This window comes from Bombina bombina, chromosome 6 (genome assembly GCF_027579735.1).
Source record: "Bombina bombina isolate aBomBom1 chromosome 6, aBomBom1.pri, whole genome shotgun sequence".
NCBI classification, from domain to species: domain Eukaryota; kingdom Metazoa; phylum Chordata; class Amphibia; order Anura; family Bombinatoridae; genus Bombina; species Bombina bombina.
In genome coordinates, this window is record NC_069504.1 from 126,885,708 (window position 1) to 126,895,325 (window position 9,618).

Genomic DNA, 9,618 nt, shown 5'->3' on the forward strand with positions numbered 1-9,618 from the left:
GAGAGGCATATGTTAAAGAAGCACACAACATTTATGTCATATAAATGTCTTACATACAATCCTACTGTTGGTTTTTCTAATAAGTTGGATTTTCTCTTGGGGAATGCAAAAGAACAGGGTGTTCTCAACCATGATGAATTTAATTGTATATAACAACTGGATCCCAAGGTGCCCACCTTTTATCATCTCCCAAAATTCATAAGGATTTACTAAATCCTCCGGGACGTCCCATTATTTCGGGTATAGGGTCCCTTTGCCATAATTTGTCTAAATATGTTGATTATTTTCTTCAACCCTTGGTTGTTAAAACAAAAGCTTATCTTAAGGATACTGCAGAGACCATTAGAATTTTTGAGGGTTTGGTATGGGGAGATGATTTAAGGTGGGCAGCCTTTGATGTTTCATCGCTGTATACAGCGATTCCCCATAACAAAGTTGTAGAAGCTATCCAACAGGCTTTTGATGGGTATGACATTCCTAAGATTAATCTTCAACTTCTATTGGATTCAATTTTATTTGTATTGTCACATAATTATTTTGATTTTAATGATAAATATTACTTGCAGCTAAAGGGGACTGCTATGGGGACCATTTTTGCCCCTGCATATGCAAATCTTTTTATGGATAGTTTTGAAAGGAAGTTGATTTGGAACAATAATCCATTTAGAAATAATATCCAACAATACTATAGGTACATTGACGATGTAATTATTCTTTGGAAAGGGACTGAAGAAATTCTTTCTGATTTTACGAAATATATTAATAAGAATGATTTCAATCTAAAATTTAGTGGAAATAGTTCCACAAATAGTATAGAGTTTTTGGATATTGTTTTATATGTTGACAATATAAGCAACAAGGTGTGTGTCCATAATTTTAGAAAATTAGTAGACAAAAATAGTTTCGTTGACGCAAGTAGTGTCCATTTGAACAGCTGGAAAAGTAACATTCCTCTGAGCCAATATATTCGTATCAGACGCAATTGCACTAATATGTCAGATTTTGAAGAAGAAGCTCTCATTTTATATGATAAATTCCTTAGGAAAGGGTATAGTTTGGAAATTTTAGAAAAAGCAAAAACAAAAGCCATTGATTGCGATAGAAGTAATTTATTAAAAAGGAATAATAAGAATCCAGTAGTGAATTATAATAAGAACAATACTACTAATAATATTAACAAGAATCCTACTCGTTTTATTACTCATTTTAATGAAGGGGCTCCTGTTATTACCAAAATTTTGAATAAACATTGGGGGATTTTAAAATCGGACCCTATCTTAGGTAGTATAATAGGTGATAAACCTATAATTACGTTTAAGAAAAATAGGAATTTAAAGAATATTTTAGCACCTAGTAAATTTAGAAATAAAGACCCCAATAAAAGTTTACTTAATGGAAGTCTACAGAATTGGTTGTCAGCTCCAAGAGGCACTTTTAAATGTAATAAATCCAATTGTCCTATGTGTCCCTTCATTAAGAAAGGGGATACTTTTTTTAATTATAATGGTTCCGAATCTTTTAATATGAAACATAGATGCAACTGCCAAACCACCTATACTGTGTATCTTATTTCCTGCAAGTGTGACCATATTTATATTGGTCGCACAAAAGAAAAACCTCTAAAAGATTCAGTGAGCATCTGTATAATATAAGGACGAAATTTGACAAGCATAGTGTGCCTGTTCATTTTACAGCTATACATGGTAGCGATACATGTGATTTACACATCCAAATCATTGACTGGGTACCCCAAGGAATGAGTAATAGATTACTTCATCTTAGGAGGAAAGAAACAGAATGGATTTATAGGTTGAGAAGTCTCGCTCCATTAGGCCTCAATATTGACCTAGATGTACAAGCGTTCTTGTGACAGATACCCTGGCTACCCCGACTGGGTAGCTCTGCCCAATGGGTCCTGCTTCCTCCCTGCCGACTGCAGCTATGTAGCTGGCAAGTGACCACAGCCTGTAGCCACCCCTGATGCCCGACAGCATCAGTACCCAGGGTCCCACCCTGTGACAGACTCCAGCTACCCAGGCTGGGTAGCTCTGCCTGAGAATCCTTTCTCTGCCTTGAACAGGCTGCTATGTAGCCCAGGAAAACTGATTTTAGCTGGAGCTCACCTAAATAACTAGACAGACTAGCATATTCAGGTGAAACAAGAACTGCTTTATTGCACAGAAAACACAGCTTTTATATATTTCCAACACATGGGGGTAGTTACTACACAAATAGAAACAAATATTATACAATGAGACAAATATCAGACAATGGTTAGTTAAACAGATGCTAATCACATCCTGACTTACAAAAGGACAATGAATGACTCACACAATAACAGAAAGACACTTTACACCTAGACTAGATAACAACAGGGGTGAGGTTATAGGGGGTAGGGGTTTATTGCACAGAAAACACAGCTTTTAGACATTTCCAACACATGGGGGTAGTTACTACACAAATAGAAACAAATATTATACGAGAAAAACATCAGACAATGGTTAGTTAAACAGATTCTAATCACATCCTGACTTACAAAAGGACAATGGATGACTCACACAATTAACAGAAAAACACTTCACACCTAGACTAGATAACAACAGGGGGAAGGTTATAGGGGGTAGGGGTTTAACCCTTGCAACCTGGTATCCATGACATCTCCCCCCCTCCAGTTTTGCAGACCCAGCTACACCCTTAACGGGTCGGCCTGGGGCTCTCCGATGGTGGCCCTCCACTTCTCGGTTGCTGGGAGGGGTTATCCCATCTCTCCTGAGCTTGGGGCACCCTGGGGGGTTCCTGCTGACGTTTATACCCTGCGCCCTAGGCCCAGGGATAGTCACATAAGGCAACATCCCGAACAAGTTTTTTAAGGTCGGCTCCAAAACAATTGCTGTCCCACAAGTTCCAGTGTCCTTAAGTTCTATGGCAACACTGCCTCTCTCTATGACACTCTGTGACCCACCCACAAACAAAGGGTGCTCCTTGGTGGGGCAGGTAAAGCTCGGGTGCCCAAACATGTGGCACCAACTGTATACACTTTTATCCTCCTTGCCCAATGCAACGCCTGCCCCCTGTGAGAATTACTCCGGGACAAGAAAAGGGTAGAGACCCTGCCAAGCTACTGAGGGGAGAGTCTGTCTGTCTCTTCTCCCGAGAAGGAGATCTACCACTGGGTAGGGAGGGCTGCTACCTCCGCTCCATTGGAACCTGTGCTGCCGCTGGGGAGAGAGACCAACTGTCTCCTCTCCCAGAAAGGGATTCAGCCGCTGGGGAGAGATATCAATACCCGTCTCTCCCTGCAAGGGCTTCTCTGTAAGGGGAGGGAGGACAACTAACTCCACTCCTGAAGGATGGATCTGCCGCTGGGAAGAGAGACCAACTGTCTCCTCTCCCAGAAAGGGGTTCTGCTTACGGGGAGGGAGGACGACTACCTCCGCTCCCAGGGGATGGCTCTGCCCCTGGGGAGAGAGACCGACTGTCTCCTCTCCCGGCTCCTGGCTCTGCCACTGGGGATAGAGACCGACTGTCTTCTCTCCCAGGAAGGGGTTCTGTTTACGGGGAAGGATGATGACTACCTCCGCTCCCAGGGGATGGCTCTGCCACTGGGGAGAGAGACCGACTGTCACCTCTCCCGGCTCCTGGCTCTGCCACTGGGGAGAGAGACCGACTGTTTCCTCTCCCGGCTCCTGGCTCTGCTGCTGGGGAGAGAGACCGACTGTCTCCTCTCCCAGGAAGGGGTTCTGTTTACGGGGAGGGAGGACAACTACCTTCAATCCCAGGGGATGGCTCTGCCGCTGGGGAGAGAGACCGACTGTCTCCTCTCCCGGCTCCTGGCTCTGCTGCTGGGGAGAGAGACCGACTGTTTCCTCTCCTGGCTCTGCGGCTGGGTAGAGAGACCGACTGTCTCCTCTACCAGGAAGGGGTTCTGTTTACGGGGAGGGAGGACAACTACCTCCGCTCCCAGGGGATGGCTCTGCCACTGGGGAGAGAGACCGACTGTCTCCTCTCCCGGCTCCTGGCTCTGCCGCTGGGGAGAGAGACCGACTGTCTTCTCTCCCAGGAAGGGGTTCTGTTTACGGGGAAGGATGATGACTACCTCCGCTCCCAGGGGATGGCTCTGCCGCTGGGGAGAGAGACCGACTGTCTCCTCTCCCGGCTCCTGGCTCTGCCGCTGGGAGAGAGACCGACTGTTTCCTCTCCCGGCTCCTGGCTCTGCTGCTGGGGAGAGAGACCGACTGTCTCCTCTCCCAGGAAGGGGTTCAGTTTATGGGGAGGGAGGACAACTACCTTCACTCCCAGGGGATGGCTCTGCCGCTGGGGAGAGAGACCGACTGTCTCCTCTCCTGGCTCCTGGCTCTGCTGCTGGGGAGAGAGACCGACTGTTTCCTCTCCCGGCTCCTGGCTCTGCCGCTGGGGAGAGAGACCGACTGTCTCCTCTCCCAGGAAGGGGTTCTGTTTACGGGGAGGGAGGACAACTACCTCCGCTCCCAGGGGATGGCTCTGCCACTGGGGAGAGAGACCGACTGTCTCCTCTCCCGGCTCCTGGCTCTGCCGCTGGGGAGAGAGACCGACTGTCTCCTCTCCCTGGAAGGGGTTCTGCTTCTGGGGAGGGTTATTGACATCCATCTCTCCCTGCAAGGGGTTCTCTGTAAGGGGAGGGAGGATGACTTCCTCCTCTCTCTGGTTTCCTGGATCTGTTGCAGGTGCTGGACAGAGGCTGGCGGCTCTCTGTCCGGTTGCCAGCGCTTCTGCTAGGGTGGCCCCCTGGTCCAAGACCATAAGCTCGGAGCCAGATTGCTGATCAGGATCCAGCAGCTCTGCATATGCCACTTCCAGTTCTGATTCCAGGACAATCATAAAATTCAGATCAGCTTCAAGCCAAGGCACTCCCGAAAGATCCAACAGTCTCTCTCGGTATCCGCGAATTTCAGCCAGTCTTTCGTCAGTCTTTTCTCCAAAGTCGGTGTCCTTTAGCATCTTTTCAAATAGTAATCCAGGGCCGCCAAAGCCTTCTGTTGGGTAGACCTCCTCCAGCCATGACTGCACATGCATAGCATGCCACTGGAGGGCTTGGTAGCCATCCTCCAGCACCATCTCTGTCTGGACCAGTCCGTTTAAGGCAATCAGCTGTTCCTCCCTGGGCTGCTCTCCCAGGAAAGGCATTCGTAAATCTAGCTGGAGCCAGTACCTTTCCGTATCTGTGGGGAGGACCTTTCCAAAACAGTCCCGCTCCTGTTGGAGAGCCTTCCTCCAGAGTTGCTGACGGAAAAAGTTCCTCTCTTCCCTCTCATTCTGTGCAGAAGCAGGACTGTACAGTGGGGCCAGCGCCTCTGTCATTCTCCATCGGAACTCAGCCTCCATGGTTACCAGTTACTGTGGCACTTCTCCTCTGTCAGCAGGAACTGTGTGGAAAAAGCAGATCCCACCGCTGCCAGCCAATGTGATGGATACCCCAGCTACCCCGACTGGGTAGCTCCGCCCAATGGGTCCTGCTTCCTCCCTGCCGACTGCAGCTATGTAGCTGACAAGTGACCACAGCCTGTAGCCACCCCTGATGCCCGACAGCATCAGTACCCAGGGTCCAACCCTGTGACAGACTCCAGCTACCCAGGCTGGGTAGCTCTGCCTGAGAATCCTTTCTCTGCCTTGAACAGGCTGTTATGTAGACCAGGAAAAGTGATTTTAGCTGTAGCTCACCTAAATAACTAGACAAACTAGCATATTCAGGTGTAACAAGAACTGCTTTATTGCACAGAAAACATAGCTTTTATATATTTCCAACACATGGGGTAGTTACTACACAAATAGAAACAAATATTATACAATGAGACAAACATCAGACAATGGTTAGTTAAACAGATGCTAATCACATCCTTACTTACAAAAGGACAATGAATTACTCACACAATAACAGAAAGACACTTTACACCTAGACTAGATAACAACAGGGGTGAGGTTATAGGGGGTAGGGGTTTATTGCACAGAAAGCACAGCTTTTAGACATTTCCAACACATGGGGGTAGTTACTACACAAATAGAAACAAATATTATACGAGAAAAACATCAGACAATGGTTAGTTAAACAGATTCTAATCACATCCTGACTTACAAAAGGACAATGGATGACTCACACAATTAACAGAAAAACACTTCACACCTAGACTAGATAACAACAGGGGTGAGGTTATAGGGGGTAGGGGTTTATTGCACAGAAAGCACAGCTTTTAGACATTTCCAACACATGGGGGTAGTTACTACACAAATAGAAACAAATATTATATGAGACAAACATCAGACAATGGTTAGTTAAACAGATTCTAATCACATCCTGACTTACAAAAGGACAATGGATGACTCACACAATTAACAGAAAAACACTTCACACCTAGACTAGATAACAACAAGGGGAAGGTTATAGGGGGCCCTTGCAGCCTGGTATCCATGACATCTCCCCCCCTCCAGTTCGGCAGACCCAGCTAGACCCTTAACGGGTCGGCCTGGGGCTCTCCGACGGTGGCCCTCCACTTCTCGGTTGCTGGGAGAGGTTATCCCATCTCTCTTGAGCTTGAGGCACCCTGGGGGGTTCCTGCTGACGTTTATACCCTGCGCCCTGGGTGCAGGGATAGTCACATAAGGCAACGTCCCGAACAAGTTTTCTAAGGCCGGCTCCAAAACAATTGCTGTCCCACAAGTTCCAGTGTCCTTAAGTTCTATGGCCACACTGCCTCTCTCTGTGACACTCTGTGACACTCTGTGACCCACCCACAAACAAAGCTAGTGCCGGTTTCCCAGCTGTATTCCCATCCCAGACCAGAGGGGGAGGGTGCTCCTTGGTGGGGCAGGTAAAGCTCGGGTGCCCAAACATGTGGCACCAACTGTATACACTTTTATCCTCCTTGCCCAATGCAATGCCTGCCCCCTGTGAGAATTACTCCTGGACAAGAAAAGGGTAGAGACCCTGCCAAGCTACTGAGGGGAGAGTCCGTCTGTTTCTTCTCCCGAGAAGGAGATCTACCACTGGGTAGGGAGGTCTGCTACCTCCGCTCCATGGGAAACTGTGCTGCCGCTGGGGAGAGAGACCAACTGTCTCCTCTCCCAGAAAGGGATTCAGCCGCTGGGGAGAGATATCGATACCCGTCTCTCCCTGCAAGGGCTTCTCTGTAAGGGGAGGGAAAACAACTACCTCCGCTCCTGAAGGATGGATCTGCCACTGGGGAGAGAGACCGACTGTCTCCTCTCCCAGAAAGGGGTTCTGCTTACGGGGAGGGAGGACGACTACCTCCACTCCCAGGGGATGGGTCTGCCCCTGGGAAGAGAGACCGACTGTCTCCTCTCCCAGCTCCTGGCTCTGCCGCTGGGGAGAGAGACTGACTGTCTTCTCTCCCAGGAAGGGGTTCTGTTTACGGGGAAGGATGATGACTACCTCTGCTCCTAGGGGATGGCTCTGCCACTGGGGAGAGAGACCGACTGTCTCCTCTCCCGGCTCCTGGCTCTGCCACTGGGGAGAGAGACTGACTGTTTCCTCTCCCGGCTCCTGGCTCTGCCGCTGGGGAGAGAGAACGACTGTCTCCTCTCCCAGGAAGGGGTTCTGTTTACGGGGAGGGAGGACAACTACCTCCGCTCCCAGGGGATGGCTCTGCCACTGGGGAGAGAGACCGACTGTCTCCTCTCCTGGCTCTGCCGCTGGGGAGAGAGACCGACTGTCTCCTCTCCCGGGAAGGGGTTCTGCTGCTGTGGAGGGTTATTGACATCCATCTCTCCCTGCAAGGGGTTCTCTGTAAGGGGAGGGAGGACGACTTCCTCCTCTCCCTGGTTTCCTGGATCTGTTGCAGGTGCTGGACAGAGGCTGGCGGCTCTCTGTCCGGTTGCCAGCGCTTCTGCTAGGGTGGCCCCCTGGTCCAAGACCATAAGCTCGGAGCCAGATTGCTGATCAAGATCCAGCAGCTCTGCATATACCCCTTCCAGTTCCGATTCCTGGACAATCATAAAATTCAGATCAGCTTCAAGCCAAGGCACTCCCGAAAGATCCAACAGTCTCTCTCGGTATCCGTGAATTTCAGCCAGTCTTTCGTCAGTCTTTTCTCCAAAGTCGGCGTCCTTTAGCATCTTTTCAAATAGTAATCCAGGGCCACCAAAGCCCTCTGTTGGGTAGACCTCCTCCAGCCATGACTGCACATGCATAGCATGCCACTGGAGGGTTTGGTAGCCATCCTCCAGCACCATTTCTGTCTGGACCAGTCCGTTTAAGGCAATCAGCTGTTCCTCCCTGGGCTGCTCTCCCAGGAAAGGCATTCATAACTCTAGCTGGAGCCAGTACCTTTCCGTATCAGTGAGGAGGACCTTTCCAAAACAGTCCCGCTCCTGTTGGAGAGCCTTCCTCCAGAGTCACTGACGGAAAAGTTCCTCTCTTCCCTCTCATTCTGTGCAGAACCAGGACCGTACAGTGGGGCCAGCGCCTCTGTCATTCTCCATCGGAACTCGGCCTCCATGGTTACCGGTTACTGTGGCACTCCTCCTCTGTCAGCAGGAACCGTGTGGAAGAAGCAGATCACACCGCTGCCAGCCAATGTGACGGATACCCCAGCTACCCTGACTGGGTAGCTCCGCCCAACAGGTCCTGCTTCCTCCATGCCGACTGCAGCTATGTAGCTCGCAAGTGACCACAGCCTGTAGCCACCCCTGATGCCCGACAGCATCAGTACCCAGGGTCCCACCCTGTGACAGACTCCAGCTACCCAGGCTGGGTAGCTCTGCCTGAGAATCCTTTCTCTGCCTTGAACAGGCTGCTATGTAGCCCAGGAAAAGTGATTTTAGCTGGAGCTCACCTAAATAACTAGACAGACTAGCATAGTCAGGTGAAACAAGAACTGCTTTATTGCACAGAAAGCACAGCTTTTATATATTTCCGACACATGGCGTAGTTACTACACAAATAGAAACAAATATTATACAATGAGACAAACATCAGACAATGGTTAGTTAAACAGATGCTAATCACATCCTGACTTACAAAAGGACAATGAATTACTCACACAATAACAGAAAGACACTTTACACCTAGACTAGATAACAACAGGGGTGAGGTTATAGGGGGTAGGGATTTATTGCACAGAAAACACAGCTTTTAGACATTTCCAACACATGGGGGTAGTTACTACACAAATAGAAACAAATATTATACAATGAGACAAACATCAGACAATGGTTAGTTAAACAGATTCTAATCACATCCTGACTTACAAAAGGACAATGGATAACTCACACAATTAACAGAAAAACACTTCACACCTAGACTAGATAACAACAGCCTGGTATCCATGACAGTTCTTATAATGAATTTTATATGAAGTTTTATTATATAAAAAGATTTTTGTGAAAAAAAAATTATAAAATGTTTTACAGAATTTTTATTAAGTTTTGTATATGTGTTTATGAGGTAATTAACTTTAATGTTGATTAGAGACATTGATTTTAATTTTGATGTTCTTATTAAAGTATTAACTTTTATCAACGGTTTTATTGCTTTGTTTGCAATATTGGTTTTATTGTTATATTTAAGTGGTTAACATGTTTTATAAGTTTTCATTTTTTCCCATGTTGAATTTGATATTATCATTT